This window comes from Arvicanthis niloticus, chromosome 2 (genome assembly GCF_011762505.2).
Source record: "Arvicanthis niloticus isolate mArvNil1 chromosome 2, mArvNil1.pat.X, whole genome shotgun sequence".
Taxonomy (NCBI): Eukaryota; Metazoa; Chordata; class Mammalia; order Rodentia; family Muridae; genus Arvicanthis; species Arvicanthis niloticus.
In genome coordinates, this window is record NC_047659.1 from 41,410,511 (window position 1) to 41,429,435 (window position 18,925).

At 39.8% G+C, this 18,925-nt stretch overlaps 1 long non-coding RNA gene across 1 annotated transcript; it reads right to left on the bottom strand.

Moving 5' to 3' along the window:
- Positions 1-92: 92 nt before the first annotated feature.
- Positions 93-4,739, bottom strand: LOC143441147 (uncharacterized). The gene is made up of 3 exons (XR_013108372.1): positions 4,662-4,739; positions 2,916-3,182; positions 93-1,866 (listed from the first exon to the last, which is right to left on the bottom strand). It is a non-coding gene; the product is annotated as an uncharacterized LOC143441147 (long non-coding RNA).
- Positions 4,740-18,925: the final 14,186 nt, after the last annotated feature.

An 18,925-nucleotide genomic window follows, 5' to 3' on the forward strand; every position in this document is an offset into this window, starting at 1 on the left:
CAATATATCAGCCTAAAAGACAAGGCTAGCCCATGATTGTCTTTATCAGGAATAGGTTTACTAATAAAAAAAAAAAACCACAGGAAAATACATAGGAAACCATATTTTTATCCATGTCTTCAAGAAATATTTACTTTAGTTCAAGTAATATTTACTTTATTTTCATATTATAGTCCCTATTTTGCTTGATGGTAGAAAAGGGATGTGCTCAAGACAATCATCATTCGTCTCTGGGAACGACTTCCTTATGTCCTGTTGTCAGAGTTCTGCAATTCACAAGGGCTCTTTTCTGAGTCAGATTGTATTCTGAGATGTTTTCAGGGGGAGTTCAGATCCAGATAAACAGTCAGCCAAGGCTTTTCTGTACAATTTATCTTAAACCAGTGTAGGTTTCCGGAGGTACATCCCCATCTCATAAAGGGGTAAGCTCCAGGAAACATGCATGTGAAGAAAGCAGAATACGGTCCTGAGCTAGTCCTTTCTTGTGTAAGTAGACTGTCAGACCTGTCTGCTGACATCTAGAATCTTCCCTGAACTCACAGATGTCACCTCTCCACACTGACCCATGGTCCCAGTCACCTGAGCCCTGCTTATCAAGGCAGGCTGCCCATGCTATGGTCATTTTTTACCCAGTGTGCTTTCATCTCTGCTGACCAAGTCACACATCCTTGTGACTTATTTTCCTGCCCTTGGGAAAGAAGACAAGACATGAGTGAGCTCTTTCGAGCACTCATCTGGGCTGACATAAGCTGTTCTCCATCCCAAGCATCTACCTGTTCCCCACTGTTTTCAACATACCTGAGGTCAAGCACTTTGTGGGTATTAGCCCATCGAGGCACTTGAGAATGCTCTAATGTCTTCTCTGTCCTGTGTTTAGATAATCCTACTTGGATCTCTCCATTCTATGCCACAATAACCTGGATTCATATGTTTTCCTCTCAAATCGTTCTGTCTTAAATCTAAGTGATCGGTTACCCAGTACACTATAACAAAGCATTGTGCTGGGTGGCTCAGATCCACCTGTGGATACTGCAACTGACAACTGGGCTTGTTAAAAACCTGTCAATCAGAGCAGGTTTATGACTACACCATGACAAAATACAAATTCAAACCCCAGTATATAACAGATGCCAGGAGTTTCTTTCAGTGCTCCCTGACCTTGCATCCTAAAACTTCACTGCAGTCCTGGTTCTGAGTACACAGCACGCACACTGCCCATGCCATCATGTAGCAGAGGTAAAGAATACTGCCTGAGTCACCTCAGCTCCAGCACAAGGCTAATTTGTGCTATGAACTGCAGTGATTTTACTGTATATATAAAGTGTTCTGCTCTTATAAAGCATAATAACATAATTACTAAAAAACAAAGACTTCAAGATTTTCCTGCTGTCGTTCTTCAGCAGGTACCAATTTAGTAACCTGTGGATTGTGTTGTGTTCAAATGTTTAATATTTAAAGATGCTTCTTGCATTGCTGACTTGAGGGTCATAAAAATCATTAGGTGGATAGTATCTGGAAGTAGGATAGAATTTCCAACAATTTCTGAAATTTCCATAAAGACCCATCTGCCATTTTGATTACAAAGGTCTATTCTTGACAGTCCGCATTGACACCTATAAAGTCAAATCATAGATCAACTCCATAAAACTTTGAAGATTCTTGGTACCCATAGTATAAATCTTCAGCTAACCTCTCACACTTTGTGTTGATTCCAGATACAGAGAAGTATACAACCAAGGTTAACCATCACACTTGGTAAATGCATCCTGGATAAATCAGAGAGGTTCTAAGCAGAGTAGACTTACAGCTGTCAGCTACCTCCCTGGGGTTCATCTCCTCCTCCTTAGGATTCTGCATCCTCAAGGTCTGCAAGAACAATGTGTAAGAGCTTTCATTATGGTTGACTCTAGTTTTTAAGTTCTTCATAGCCATACAATACTTTGTTTTATTGCCTGTAGACTCTGAATGGATTCCAGGAATTTGCCCCCATTTTATATGTTCTAGAGCACGATGTCCCCCAAGCAGTGTTTAGAAGGAGACCACCATTGTGCCAAACCATGATACCCTGTTACTTATACAATGGGATGGCTAAAATTTACAATGCTGATCATTTTATTTATAAGGTTTTTCAGAGACACTCCTGGAAATGGAAATTGGTGCAACCATTTATTTTTAAGCTGTGTGGAATTAGCTCCAGCTAAACACAAGTGTACCTTAAGAGCAAGTGATGCTACTGGCCAGTATGTGGTGGAGATGTGTGTGCAGACAAGAATGCACATGACTACAAAGTAAACAAATGGGAAGCCACCTAAGCATTCCCCAACATAAGGATGGGTGAAAGAATGGTGGGGTGTCCTTGATCCGTCATAGCAACATAGACAAGGACAGGAATTCACATGCCAGGATGTCTTTCACGAATTCACAGCTGAGGAGAAAGAAGGTTGTCACATATAAACAAAACACGGGGATTTCGTTATTAAATTTAAAAGAGGGCTAAGTGGATTACAATGGCAGCAGCCAAGAACAGTGATTTGTCTCGAGCTAAGACAGACAAGCATGGTCGAGAAAGGTCATGATGAGGACTGTGCTTCTAATCACCAGCACACACTGATGGTTTGATTGTTGTCACCTCTAGAGAGGGAAAGGAGAATGAAGGAGAGATGAATGAGACCCTCAGAATTTCCTGCTTATGTTTCTCTTTTACTTAACATGTATAGTTTTATTCATGTAAGGTTTTCTAGAGCTGCATGTTGCTATGCTAACCAGACTGGACTGAAACTCATTATCTTTTTGCTGTAGCCTACTGAGGTGCTTAAGAGCACAGCTCATACATATCGGTGTTATTTAAAAAAAAAAAAAAAAAAAAAACGCAACACGCCAAGTATGCTAACGGTGCACCTTCACATCCGTCATACCTCTTTATCCCTTGGCCACTCCCCCTCTCTGTTTCATGCTGGATGGTGCCTTCGGCTATTGTGGGTATGTGTGCCCTGGAATTCTTCTTCATTCTGTTCCTCTGTCTCATTATCTTGAAGACAAAGTTGCTTCCCACGTATTTTCATTTGTGGGAAATAAGCACAGGTTAACGTCTGTCTTGGTGCTTGTGGCTTTGCAGTTCTGGAGTCAACTTTACGTTGTAGTATTCCGATGGACATAAGAGAGTGGCTCAGCGAGCTGAGTGCCTAATACAGAATGTGTAATGAGGAAAGGAGCAAGTGGTCTTATTCTAGAAAGACAACAAAATACTTTTTTTTTTTTTTACACCCGCATTCTGTGAAGTGTCTTTAAAAATTAGGGAGTATAGATGAGTTTCACATCTTTCTGTTAGAAAAAAAAACTCCAAATATTACATAGTGGTAGAATTGGTTTAAAAATCTTGATATTTGTCAGTATAAAATCTACTTACTAGACGGACTGAGGAGACAGTTCATACAGTGAAATGCCTACACACAAGCATGGGATCTTGAGTTCATATCCTTAGAACCCACATAAGAAGCCAGGCATGAGGCACTAATCTCTAACCCAACTCTGTGGGTGTGAACACATGTGTATGCCTGAAGCCCATTACTTGGTCAGCCTGTCTAGTTGTATTGCTGAGTTTTGGGTTCAGGAAGAGATTCTGTCTCAAAAAAAAAAAAAAAAAAAAAAACAAAAAAACAAAAACTGAAAATATAGAACAGTCAGGGAAAAACACCAATATTGACCTCTGGCCTCCGTATACATGTGCACACATATGTGTGTGTGCTTGTGTACACACGTGTACTCATCATTGCTAAGTAAGTATACAATACCCCACAAATAAAAAACAAGTAAAAAAATATACTTACTCAATGAGATGATTATCACAGACTCAAATGGTCCAGACAGAACTACTAATTAGGGATAATATATTAATTAAGTATATTATTAGTTCAGTAAGATTGATATATTTTAACTTTTATTATAAAATAGGAATACAGTAAAGCATATTCAATTTCCATGCAGTCTCCAGTGTAGCTTGCCTTCTGTACTATGGCTGTACAGCTACTTGATCACAATGTTATCTTTAATGACTTTGCCTGTGTGGCTCTGTTCCTTCCATTCTGAAGTTACTTTCCTTTACTGGTGTTATTATCACAACTTCCAGCTAACACCTGGGCAACTGCTAATTACTCCAGAACACTCAGCTAGGGTAATGAACTTGATATCCTGTTGCTCTTCCCATAAATGACTTCGAAAACCTTTTCTGTATACCCTAGAGACCACTTTCTTTCCACCTGTCATCAACACTTCCCAAGACTCTGAGTTCCTTGAGAACAAAACTTGCAGCCTCTTTCCTTTTTTAAATTGCCTCATACAGTTTCCTAGAACATGACAAGCATGTACTCTGCTGGGATAGCACCATGATACTGCCTACATGTTATTGTATTATGTGCCTCTTCCATTTGGAGTTACAAGAAAAAAAACTTTGCAGCCCAAGGATGAGTGAAAACAAGAATGTTCTTGTTTTTTGAGTTAGACAAGACTGTTCTGCCACCATCCATGCATGGCAGCCCATACTTCACTGTAAGACATCAACTTCACTGCTACGTTTCACAGATCTGTGTGCCTTAGATGGGGAAATGACTCAACCATTCAAATGACTAAATATTCTCAGGTGCCTACAAGTGCCCATGACTTACAGTGGGGTTTCGTTAGGGAGAGGCAGATGTGACAAGGGCAGGTACCTGGAGCTGTGCACGTCTGCTGCTCTCTGGAAGGGCTGCCAGATAATCTGTTTACCCATATGCATACACTCTCCACTCTAGGGCTTTGTGGCTAAGCAACAGGCCTTTTCATTTTTCCGACACACACTTTGTTAGTACAACACTGTCAGACTGTCAGATCATCCAAGCTAAGAGGGGGAAAAAAAACCACTGTTGTTTTTTCCACTAGGCTTTTGTATCTATTACTAATAATAACAAAAAGTCCATAACATGATACAGGTAGACAATCTTTCATTCCATCATCTAATATATAGTGTATGTAAGCAACTATGTCCAATCCATATACGATCAAGTGACTAGGAGGAGGAGTAAGATTTTAATTCTGCATGCTCTATGTTTTGTTCTTGAAAATGTGAACTTGCCTCATCTTTGTCAGTTTCCTTTATGTTTTTACTGTTTGTTTTATATTCATTAGTTCTAAAGAAGATTGTAACTTGGTACATGCTTGCATAAGGTTCCTGACTTGATGTCCAACTCAGAAAAGTTGGTCTAAAGCCAGAAAGATAAGAAACAAGGCTCAGATCACTGGTCTTCTTAGCCCTTCTTACTGTTTTTCTATAGCTTTACTCTATGAAAGGTATATTTTTATTTATTTATTTATTTTCAAAAATAAATTTAACAACTACAATACAAGGAAACTCTTCAGAGTTTCTAAGGTCACATCATAGTGAAGAGTGTACTTTGAAAAGAGAAAGGGGGTGCTGGTCATCTGAGCCAGATCTGGGGGGTTACATTTGCTATGAGTGACACATATTTTCTGAGTTTAACACCCTTTGTTTTGCTCTTGGTTAATGAATTGTCTGAATCAGGTAGTTTTCTTTAAGATTTGAAGCAAGAAATACAGTTTGAGATAAGGACCTCCTTTCCTTTGTGGCCAGAAGATGCAATCCAGAACCTGGAAAGTTTGCTATCTTGGCATTAATCTTGACTGTGGACATGAGCCTAAGGTTCAGTCTACAACCTACCTGTTTGAGAAATAAATATTAATTTTTATTATACAAAGTTGTTTTGTTTGAATTCTGCTGCCCCACCCTCGTGGAGTAGTAAAACACGCAATATATATATATATATATATATATATATATATATATATATATTATATTCAAGGATTATCTCCCCTCCTTTTCGATGCCAAAGGTATAACTGATTAATTCGTCATTTCCCTCCTCCAATCTACCTCTTCCACCCAACTCTTTAATCAACAATGAAATCTCAGTAGACACCAGCATCTTACTCAGAATTGGCTTGTGTCTGTGATCATGAACAAGTTGTTTGACGACTTGAAGATGTAGTTCTAGTATCATTAGAATAAAGACAACCATAGCACCTAGCTCATATACTTGGGATGTTTAAATAAAAACAAATGTATGTAATCTACTTAACATGGGACAGTTGTTGCCCCAATAAATAGCAGGATTTTATTTTTAGCCATATTTTAATTATGACATCATAATTGTGTAGCAGACATCTTTGTGTCCTTGTTTCTTTGAATCTGACCAATTTCTCATCACAGAAACCTTCCATTCCTTAGCTTACTATTGCTTCCACATCACTGTGGTCCTCATGGCCCTTCTTTACAGACTCATTAAGAAATCATTTTCTGGTTGATGGACCTAGCCCAGATGAAGCCCACTCTTGCCAAGGATGCTAGCTGGAACACAATTATCACCATGCTCACCAAAATCTCTAAGCAGCTTTCATCACCTGTTTTAACAAGTTATCAACCTTAAACTTATAAATCGAATATCTATGACTAGCAGCCGTTGCCCAAGTTTAATCAACCAAATATGAAAAGCTGTTTTCAAAAGGAAAAAAAAAAAGGAATTTTAACATGGTCACTCTCTTAGTTAGGGTTATACTGCTGTGAACCTACACCATGACCAAGGCAACTCTTATAAGGACAACATTTAATTGGGGCTGGCTTACAGGTTCAGAGGTTCAGTCCATTATCATCAAGGTGGGAACATGGCAGCATCCAGGCAGCCATGGTGCAGGAGGAGCTGAAGGTTCTACATCTTCATCTGAAGGTTGCTACTAGAATACTGGCTCCCAGGAAGCTAGGACAAGGGTATTAAAGCCCACACCCACAAGGCCACACCTACTCCAACAAGGCCACACCCACTCTAACAAAGCCACACCTCCCAATAGTGCCACTCCCTGGGCCAAGCACACACAAACCATCACATTTTACTCTCTGGACCCCTAGGCATGTTCAAACACATGAGTCTATGGGGGATGGGGGAGTCATATCTAGCCATAGCATAATTTAAAACGTACATTTAGTCCAACTTCTAAAGTCCCTATAGTCTATAGCAGCATCAACAATGTCAAAAGTCCAAAGTTCGAAGTCTCTTCTGAGACATCCAAACACTTAACTGTAATCCATGAATCAAGATAGGAAACCAGCTCAGAAAACTTGAACTTCTGCATCTCCATGTCTAATGTCAAAGCACTTTCCAGATCTCTAAATCCTTTTTCATCTTGGTTGATGGCAACAGACTTCTTTTCCTGGGCTGGGTCCACTCCCTATTTTCAGCTTTCCTCAGAAGATATCCTATGGCTCTGGCATCTTGAAAATCATGGGGTCTACAAGGCAACTTCAATGTTACAGCTTCTTGTTTCAATGTCTGGAATCCACACATGATCTTCTGGGCTCCTCTAAAGGACTGGCATCACTTCTCCAGCTCTGCCCTCTGTAGTACTCTAAGCCCAGGTTGATCCACTCCACTGCCACTGTTGTTCTTTATGATCATCTCATGGTACTGGAATCTCTAATACACTGGGGTCTTCTGCTACAACCAGGCTTCACCAATACCCTTTCATAGGCTCTCTTCATGATTCCAAGCCTCAAATCCTTTGCATGAGCCACATTCTTCACCAAACTACCACAAAAACAGTCTTTAGGCCACATATTGAAATTCTCCACTAAAACCTCTTGGGCCAGGTCCACACAATTCAAATCACTCTCAGTAAGAAGGTCTTCAATAGTCCTATTAGCATAGCCCATAAAGCCCAACTTTAAGCATTCCAAAGTCCCCAAATTCACATTCCTCCAAACAAAAGCATGGTCAGGTCTATTATAGCCTGGTACCAAATTCTGTCTTCATTGGGGTTTTACTGCTACTAACAGACACCATGAACAGGGCAAATCTTACAAGGACAACATTTAATTGGGGCTGGCTTACAGGTTTAGAGATTTAGTCCATTGTCATCAAGGCGGAAACATGGCGGCATCCAGGCAGCCATGGTGTAGGAGGAGCTGAAGGTTCTACATCTTCATCTGAAAGCTGCTAGAAGAATACTGGCTCTCAGACAGTTATGACAAGGGTATTAAAGCCCACACCCATAAGGCCACATCTACTCCAAGGCCACCCATCCCAGCAATGCCACTCCCTGGGCCAAGCATATATAAAACATCACAGGCACATTTTTAAATAAATATAAGATATTTTCTTTTATGCTAAATAATTATAAAATTGGGTTTTATGAAAAATAACTGCATGTTTGAAATATTCATTCTTACTGACACAGGGAAATAATATTATAAAATTGGAAATTTGTTCTAAAATAACAGAAATAGAAAGATTGATTAAACAACTTTGATAAAAAAAAAATCTTAGCAAGGATTGTATATGGTGATAAATTCACTACACTTCTTTGTTCTTGATTTTAGTTTGTATAATAAAATTGGCAATAAAACCTAATGAATTGGAAAACCTATCGCCTATGCTACATTTGACATTCTATAAGAATATCCTTCCCTTCCATCATTTATTGTGTATACATATAATTATTAAATATGTTAAACCATTTTGATAGCTTGTCAACATACGAAAGTTTAAGACTCTTAGTGATCATTGTAATCACCATGTTCTCTGAGTGGTCACTTGTGTACGCAGTACATGGTAAAGAATTTCAGAAATGAGCATAGTGATCCAATGAAATCAATGACAATCACACAGGAGAGGATTGTTTCTTTTCTTTCAAAAGCAGGAGTGCTCGCTGTAACCAAGTCTTAGCTAAGAAAGGAGGGGGGTTGGGAGGGCATAAGATGAACTTCTAAACCACTGTCAGCAGAGTTCTAATTCAAGGAATGGCTGTGAACAGAGACAATGATTTTCAAAATGGAGAATAAAGAGTTTACCAACAATGTTTTTCCCAATTTGCCCCAGTGAAAGGGCAGCAGTCACGTAGCTGCTGAGGGGGAAAGAACCTGTGGTGAAATAGGAAATGTGTTCTAATGGCTGAGGACCGAGGGAACGTAGAGGTAATTGTACACATACAAAATCTGGTCTCTGGAAAATAACTACCAATTTACCACAGATCTTATCCACTTGGATAGGTCCAAATAATTCTTTTTTCTCCCTTGGTAATTGGTTTCAAACGGTTTAAAAATAATTTGCAACACAATGGCACTAGTAACAGCACAGGTTATTTTCTTAAAATATCTATTGAGCTCCCAGGTCATTTCTAGTTCAACCCCTCTAAGACCTAGGTTGAAGTATGTGATGTCTTCATCAAGAGGGAGGCACTACCTTCAAATTTTAGGAGGCAATGGAAGGCACTGACGATAGCCTATGTTGTTTTTGTTTTGTTTGTTTTTGCAGGGGTGTGTCTCTTGGCATCTCTGATCAAAACCTCAAAAGGAGGAAATTCCTTATGCCTGAAACTGGGATTTTGATAAAAATCTATGACTCTTGGATAGCTTTATCTAATCCATATGTTATAATTCTCTCTCTCTCTCTCTTTCTCTCTGTATGCGTGTGTGTGTGTGTGTGTGTGTGTGTGTGTGTGTGTGTGTAGGTTGTACATTTGTAGTGTGATTTTAGGTGAACAATATTTTCTATGGCTTTTTCACACATCTTTAGTGTCATTATCCGTACTCTTTCCCTCTATATTTGTCCTCTCTTCTCCCTCTCCAACTAACCTCCCCTTCCCATTTCCCCTCTTATAGTACCTGTATTTGTATCATGAATTTCTCTCTCTAGAGCCTCTCATTTCTTTTCATTATTCTAGTTTCTGTGGTTACTCTAAGTTATATGTAAATACATATATATGTGTATTTATAGTCATATATATATATATATATATATATATATATATATATATATATATTCATACACACACACACACACACACTTAGAATTTGGAGCTAGGAACTGTAGATGAAAAACAACATGTGGTGTTTGTCTTTCTGGATCTGGGCTGCCTCACTCACTAGATCCATTCATTCACCTGAAAGTGTCATGATTTTATTTCCTTACAGTTGAGTAGACCTCCATTGTGTATGTAGCACGTTTTAATGATATACTCATCACTTGAAGGACACTAAGTTGTTTCCATTTTCTGGCTATTGTGAGTAGGGCAGCAATGCACCTGACTGATCAAGCATCTGAGGAGGAAGATGTCAAGACCTTTAGTCATACACCAAGGAGTAGTATTAATGGATTATGACATAGATCACTTTTTAACTTACTGAGTCTCACACTGATTTCCAAATTCTTTGCTCCATTTGGCTACTCCACTAACAGTGACTAGGGTGTCCCTTTTCACACATCCTCACAACATGTATTGTCAGTTGTTTTCTTATCCTAGACATGCTGATCAAGTGTGGCTTATGTGCAGTTAGCATAGCTGTGGTTCATAGCCTATTTTTAATAAGGTCATTATCATCAAGGTAATGTAAGGTCATGTGGGAAAAAAATCTCACGCGGGGGGGGAGGGGGGGAGTCCAGCGGCGGCGGCGGCAGGGTCCCACGGAGGTCCGGCAACAGGGTCTTAGGCAGGCTTCCCACACCGCCATTGTTGGAGGGTCTCACATTCATGCAGCCGCCACACGCTGCGTTGCCACACGCTGCGTTGGGGAGGTTCCAGGGTTCCAAAGGCTGGCCCAGGCGACACGTGGAGTCTGGTTTTCCAAAGCTTTTATTATTCATGGTGTGGTGAATGGGTGTAGATGGTGTGCGCTCCCCCCAAAAAGTCAGGGGGCCTGGCTTTTTATAGGGAGGGGGAAAAGGGGCAGGAATAACTTAATTGGCTACCCCCCCCCCCCCCGCCTTTAGATAACTCATTAATATTTTAATCTCTGGAGGTGGAGACTTGTTAATCACGCCCTCTACCTGCATCCTACGTGATTGATGGTGCAGGTTAAATGACAAAGGCCAGACAAGGTCATTTGTATCTTGTGAATTATTTAACTCTTCCTTTTTGAGTTCTTTGCATGTTCTCTATATTAATTCTCTTTTAGACGTATAGATGGTGAAGATTCTCTGATATCTCCCTGAGGACTAGTACCTCATAGTACTAGAAGGTGCTATGCAAACTGCCAAGATAAAAAAAATCAAGAGTTCTACCCCGTGGTGATGCCTATGAACTACAACAATAACCATAAATGCAAGATGTCCCCAGTGTTGCAGTAGGGGCACTTATATCTTTGGGATAACAAATAGCCATCTACTTGAATTTCAGTTCCACTTGATAGGAGGCAATTTGTGCTGTAAACCTAGCTGACTATATGTGGCTAGAAAGGCCAGGGAACCTAAAGGAAAATCCACTACTGTCAATTATCCTAAACAAGTATAATTTCTAACTTCATTCTGTATATGTATCCTTATACCCACAAATGAGGGTACATCTCATTCTTCAGCTAAGAAGCTCCATTTTGCAGCAGAGAACATTACAGAAATCAGTATCTGGTCAAAACACAGAGAACTTACCCCAGAATATCCAACCTAGTTGATATATCTACAATACAATCTCTACACCCCACCCAGGCTCAGTGACCATCCAGGAAGGTCTGGATAATGACAACAATAAGATCTGGATAATGACAACACCAGTTGAAGTGCCAGTGTAGATGAGAGAAATCTCATTTCACAAGGCTCAATCCTAGATGAAGCACTGTATGTAATTAATGACTGTAGTCAGATGGAGAATCGGTCTAACCCCCTAGTTAGTATTAGTGTTCAGTAACAAGTGGTCAAATATAACAACATTTTTTATAAGGGCAGCACTAAACAAAACCAGCAGGTTGTGTGTGTGTGTGTGTCTGTGTGTGTGTGTGTGTATGTACATGTTGGTCCACTTTATGTCTTGTTGCTGGGGTGTGGAACGAGATGCTTGGGCACGTGAAACTCAGGGAGTGCTTGACGGCCTTGACTCAGCATCTCTGCCACCACCACTGTCAGGTGCTGGGCTTACGGAAGCACCAAGACACCAGTCAGAGGGTGAGAGAACAACGTCTAAGATGGAGGAGGCTGAAGTTGGGGTTCCCTTACTCCTGGGAACTGGGTGCAGCACAGAGGAGTAGGGAACAAAGGATCAGGGGTCCACAGACCCAGATTGTTGGAGGTCCACAGACTGAGGGCGAAGATGAACCCAGGGCTGGGGAAATGGGGAACTCTAGCTTAGCTAGTCAAGGAAGGTAATGGAAGTTGTTTGGAAGTGCAGAGGGCAGAGGTGCCTTCTATGGGAGACTTAGGCTGCAGCTCTGTAGACAAAGGCCTTCTCCACGATCCCCAGGGTTTCAGTGGAAGAGACAGGGAGCCACCTACCGTTTTATGGTACTTGAGTGCCAGGGACTCTGAACCCACTCAACCTTACCAAGTTTCTTGTCATGGCCCATTGCCCCACATATACATTCATATAATTACTAATAATTAAGAAAAAGAGGCCATGAACTTGGGAGAACAGGTAGGATTCAGTACTCTGGCACTGGAGTGGCTAGAGGGAGGAGACAGAGGAAGGAAACAATATAAACACAATACTCACATATGAAATTCTCAAAAATAACTTTTTAAATCTATTTGGAAAAGGAAAAACAAACAAACAAACAAAACAAAACAACAAGAAGTGCCTTTGCCTTTCCTTAAAGCATTCCCCAAGCTACAAACAGAATTCAGAACAAATTGGCAAGGTTTAGCCTTCGAGAAAAATCTTTTCCTCCATCACCTAAGAAGACAGGTGACCTGGCTTTGGTCCTTGTTGGTCTGTGTCTCTGCACACCTGGCTACAATTGTTCAGCCTCAGGTGGAGTGGGTGGGATGAGACAGAGCTGTCATGCAGAAAATAAATGGACTCAGCGCTGTGGTTGGCTCCTGCCCCAGGCAGTCTGATGGAGTGGGTGGGCGGGCAAAGACTAAGAGAGGCTCAGGAGGGAGCCAAACAGAAGCACAGATCATGCAAACACAGACTTTTGATTCTAGAATAATTCCTGGAATTAAGACCCAGTAGTTAAATGCTAGTTAGCACCAAGGCAGGTGCTCCATCTTGGCTGGACAATTGTAAGCACTTGGCTAAACATTGGTTGTTGATTTAGTCTTACTGCTTTTAGAGTGTCAGTTTCCAGCGTTCACGTAGAGTTCACTAATTTACTATGTCCAGCCCCTTTATTTATTTATTTATTTATTTATTTATTTATTTATTTGTAAGATTGAGGCTAAGAACATAGCAGCCACAATTAAAGAAAGGTTTTTGCTTCACATTATCTGTGTATGCTTACACCAGTAAAAGGGGTGGCCTGATCAGCTCTATACCTTAGGTATGGAAAACGGGGAGTATTCATTTCTGAGGTCTGATTATTGGGAGAAATCAAAAAAGGTACTGTCAGTGTGTTTTGTGTGTAAACATAATCATATATAAAATCACTGGGAAAGGATGCAGCAAGTCAAGAGAATTCTTCTGAAATGCCAGGGAGAAATTCCAGACAATGATGTAGATGCTTTGAAAATAATTTTGAGGTGTTCATTTACTCAAAATAATATTGAGCAGGATGCTGCAGTCATCGTGCAACATGGTGGCCTGTGAATAAGAGTGGAAGGCTCCCTGGTCACAGGGAGCTTGTAGCACATGGAAGAGGACTGTCGACACAGCCAGCCAGGCTTTCAACATGCGGTGTGTGGGAAGGTGACAGCATGCACAGGTGTTTGGGGGCCCCAGATTGGGACTGCTCCTATTCATACGTTACAGAAACAGCCTCCAAAAATGGATAGCAGACTTAGAAAATGTAAATGTCCTAAAGTCAGAGACACCAAACAGAACAGTGTCTGTAAATCACAATAATGTGCACTTCGGGGAAAAAAACAGTTTAAAGAAAATTCAAATATTTAGTTTAATATCAGTTGTATTTGGTGGCTTGGTGGGCTGCAACTGGCAGGACCTGGATTCCAATGGAATAAGGACAAAGAGGTTATAAAGGCCTCGAGGAATTAAAACGGGCAGGAACTAGATGTACATCTATGTCCAAGTCCTCATCAAGAGTTCACGGTGATGCGTGCCTTTAATCCCAAGTCAGGCAAGGCACAAGTGGATTTTTATTTATAAGTTCAAGGCCAGCCTTGTCGACTTGTCTACAAAGTGAGTTCCAAACCCTGTTACAAAAATAAATATCCATTTCTCCTTATGTCTGGCTCCTGTGCTTTCTTATCTAGACAGGTTTTCTGTCCATGGACTACTCTAGCGTCATGGCTGATATCCAGCAATATTGAAAAATGGGAAGGCATGCACCTTACTCTATGTGCCAACTTAAGTCTCAGAAAACACTCCAACTGAGTCAGGCCCACAGACTGAGATACCGTGAGGCTGGCTTCTGATGGCCAAACCTGGGTTATATGACCATTTCAGGAAAGGGAACAGAATCTTCTCACCCACCCAGCTTTCCTGATATGCAGGTAGACAATTGGTTAAGCATAGGAACTGGGGTGTCACTCTTCTTCCAGAGAAAAGAAACAATATCCACAGACGTACAGACAGAAAGGAAGACTGATATAGAGATAGACAGACAGACAAAGAAGAAAATAGATCAAAAGGTAAAAACAATAGACAGATGGACGATCATATGATATACTTACTATGAGGAGCTGGCTTGAACAATTCTGGAGACTGAAGCTCCAAGGAGACAGCATTCAACAACATGGGGACTCAGGAAGCCCATTAATTCTAGTCCAGAAGCAGAAAAGGAGAACCATGTTTTAATTCTGGGATTAGATATACAGGCAGAGATAAAATCTTTCTTACTCAGTTTCTCCGTCCTTAATGAATAGAAGGATGCTCACTCACATAGGAAAGGACAGCCTGCTTCACTCTCGCAGTTCGAATGTTAATGTCAAACAGAAACATCTTCACAGACATGCTCATAAATAACGTTCTACCCAACACCTGGGTGTCCTGTGGCTCAATAACATGGACTCAGCCTTATAGAGTCCAGTTTCAATCCTCAAGTTGCTAGTAAATTCTAAATACAAAGAAAAACCTGGGATGCAAAGCACAGATTTCTGCAGTGTCTCTTTAACACATTAAGGGCATTGCAATTAGGTTCCACATTATACCTGCAGGATGCTTTCATGCCTTTGTAAATATGCAAAACAATTACAAATAGAATGGAAGACACTTTTCTAAAAGCCCAGTTCATCTGGTATGGTGTGTCCTATGCATTAGCAGAAGCAAAACCCTGGTGGATAGAAAACCAAAATAAAATGAGCCATGATTACTATGTATTATTCATAATCAAAAAGAATCTCGAGTGCTAAGATTAAAAAATGCTTTCTATCTGTTACCACTTGTCTGCTACTGTTGTCCCTGAGCAATTGAAAAACAAAAAGTTTCAGTTTCCCCTCTCTCTCTCTCTCTCTCTCTCTCTCTCTCTCTCTCTCTCTCTCTCTCTCTCTCTCTCTCTCTCTGTATGTGTGTAAATTGTAAGTGTGTGTGTGTTTAATATTGTGCTTTTCCTTTCATATGGTTTCCTCAAAGTCTGTTCAGTCACATTGATCATCAACATCATTTTTTTTTAAAAAAAAAGTCATATGTTCAGCCAACCTCAACTTGTGATTTGTAAATTTTTACATGGAACTGTAGCTGCCTACCAAAAGGACTTCCCAGTCATTTTCTGATTGCCAAGAAGCATACATCTCAGGAAGAATGATGTAGAACTAATTGGAATGGCATCTAGATCTTTGGCTCCTGACATTGGCAAGCCAGGGCTCTATTCTGTTCTCTTTCCCGTCTTCACTCACTATTGATAGTACTTCTAGAACATGCTCTCCTCTCTGATTCATGATGGCCTCCAGGAGCTCCATGTTCAAATCTTTATAGTCCTAGTACAGATAAAAGAAAAGCATATCTCCATTGAGTTGTGCCAGTGATCTGCTTTTTCAATCTCTTGGCTTGAACTGGGATTTAGATGCAATCTTGAACCAGTCTTGGTGACAAAGGAAAATGGGTTCTGACCAAGTATAAGCTACACATTAGTTGTCTGAAACTGAATGCAGTATGGGCATCACTCACGCTGTAAGAACTGAGAATTTGACAAAATTTCTTTCAAAAATTACTATGGGATGGATGTCAGAAGGTAAGGGGATAAGCACAGGGTGTCAAGGTTATCAAATGCCACTAGACAATCCTATAAGGGGACAGTGGTGAAGGCAGGGTGTCTTATGATGACATCTGAAGTTTTCAGAAAAATCCCTTTCTAGAAATGGCTTCTTTGAAGGATTATGCCTATAATGAGAATATCTGTGGAAGTTAAGCATCCAGAGAAGTGCAAACACCTCTTTGTGTCCCAAGTTCAGACAATGCCAGTAAACATGAAACCACAATCTGTGTCTTCCTATGACTTCTAATACTTGTGATTAAATTTTCAATAAAAACTTATAGAACCTGTATTTGAAAATTTTGTACATTTATTTATTGTATGTGGGATGTTGTACATACTATTTTGTACAAGTGGAAGTCAGAGGACATTTTGTGGAGTCTGTTCTTTTTTCCCAGGAAGTGGACTTTGGGGATCAAATTCAATCATCAGGCTTAGGACAAAGCACTTTTACCCCCTGAACCATCTCACCAGAATTCGTAGTTTTCATGATGTTTTCCCATTTATTCTTTCATGTGAAGTATTCTCCCAAGAATGTCCTCATTAACTAAGGTGAGTTCGCTTTGCATCAATAGTGAATGACTATGGGATGGTCTCTAAGCAGTTTTCGTTGAGATTTATTCCAATTATCCATAACAATATATTTTTCAGGTACAATTTTATTAAGCCTAATTCATTTTAAATTGAATTTTATTGCATTTTACATCCAAAGCCAGAGGTCGATATCTAAACTGTTCTGTTGTGTTTTAATCTCGTCAATTTCTTAACATTTGACCCCTTCTTCCCAGCAACTGAAATATTTTGAAGTCTAAACTGTTGTGAAACTATATCTCCTTTTCCTCTGTATCTCTCTCCACTGCATATAGGAAGGTCTGAGATTAAAATAAAGCGTCAATGAATTCCTCATTCTTTGTCATATTCTTGTTCAACCAAAGGCCTCTGAAGAAAAATATCTATCCATCTCCAAAGCCAGACTTGGAGGGAGTGGGTTCTATAGTTCTGCCCCTCTGTTGCTCTCTTTTAATGGTTTCTGTGAACAAGAAGAAGTGGGTAATATTTATAGTACACTTCTTTCCTTGATGTTCTCAAGTCATGGGGAAAATCTCTGTGCACTAGCTCCTTTGTTGACTGCACATAGACATGACTTCCTGGATGATGTAATTAAATGCCCTGCCTCACATGAATCTCCAAATGCTATCAGGAAGAAAATTAATGCTTTTTTTTTTAAAAAAAATTGTCAATGTAGCATCCAAAAGGCAAAGGTTCAAACACACTCCCAGAGATTGGTGAGATGGCCCCCATATAAAGCATTGCTATTAAATCCGACAGACTCATGTAGATTCCCAGAAATCATGTAAAGCAGAAGGAAAAAGCAATTCTACACAATTGATCTGTCTGATCGCTATACACACACGGTGTCACAAACGGACACACACATCCTACACATATGAAAATACTAAAAACTGAAAAACTTTTAAGGCTCCTATGTTTCCTTCAAAACCTTTAAGCAACTCTTGTTGGCTTTTTTTAAAAGAAATAAAATATAAAAATTAAATAAAGGATTAACTCTTCGTATTTTCAAAATCTACCAGTAAGCTATAATCATCAGGACAGTATAGCAGTTGGCACAAAGGAAGATGAATATGTCAATAGAATAGAATTTGGAGCTTAGAAATATATCCACATGTTTGAGGTCAATGGACTGTTTTAACATAGCAATTTTTTTCTCTTTATTTTAAGTAACAAAAAAAAGTGACCAGTAATTATGGGTTGTTTGATGGTCCATTGACAAACCAGCAAGTCCATTTCCACTGAAAGTATACATAGTTAAGATACACAAAATCTGTGTGTTTTCCTTACCAGAATTTGCTATTATTCAGTATAATAAGACTCTTAGGTATAATGTTAAAATTGTAAAATGTGGGCCCATCTTAGAGCCGAGATTTAAGATCATCTCATTTGAGGATGGTGACTAGGAACTTGGAACTTACGCTGTAGGAGGAGTGTTTCAATTCCTGTAACTCGGGGACCACACTGTAGAAGAGGTTACTATTATTAAGCATAGGTAAGATGTGAAGAAGAGTAAAGATTGTTCAGATTTGCAGATGTGTTCAACCTGCAGCACAGGAGTTTCATGTACTCCAAGATGGCTGAACGTGTGGCCCAATGCAAAAATCAACTTTTAAAAGAACACTGTGAGACGTTTTTTTTTTTCATTGTTTTGTGTAATTTTGAATGTATCTGGAACCTTTGTATACATAACAAGGTCATATCACAATGTCAAAATGTCAGACTAGTCAGACAGGTTGTCCTTTGCTGTGTACATCTTTAGATACATTGTCAGGGAAAACAAAACAGAAGGAGTCGTTGATACATCTCTTGCACTATCCTTGATGGTTGCAATTTAATTCTGTCTCTTCTAGTCTCCAGAAACCAATTTCCCTCAGGTTACCAATGTGCTACAATTACCAAGCACAAGGTCATATTTTTTCTCTTTGTGTCACATGGTGTTTCTGTATCATTTTGTACCCTTGACTCATCTTTTTATGTAATTTTACTCCCTGATGGATTCAGTGACTCCATTTTAATGACTGTGATGGCTAGTTTTATATCAATTTGACACAAGGTAGAATTATATGATAGGAGAAAATCTCAATTAAGAAAATGCTTTCATAAGGCTGGGCTGTAGGCAAACCTGTAGCACATTTTCTTAATTAGTAATTGATGTGGGAAAGCCCAACCAATTATAGGTGGTACCACCTCTGGGCTAGTGGTCTTCAGTGCCCTAAAAAAGCAGGCTGAGCAAGCCATGAAG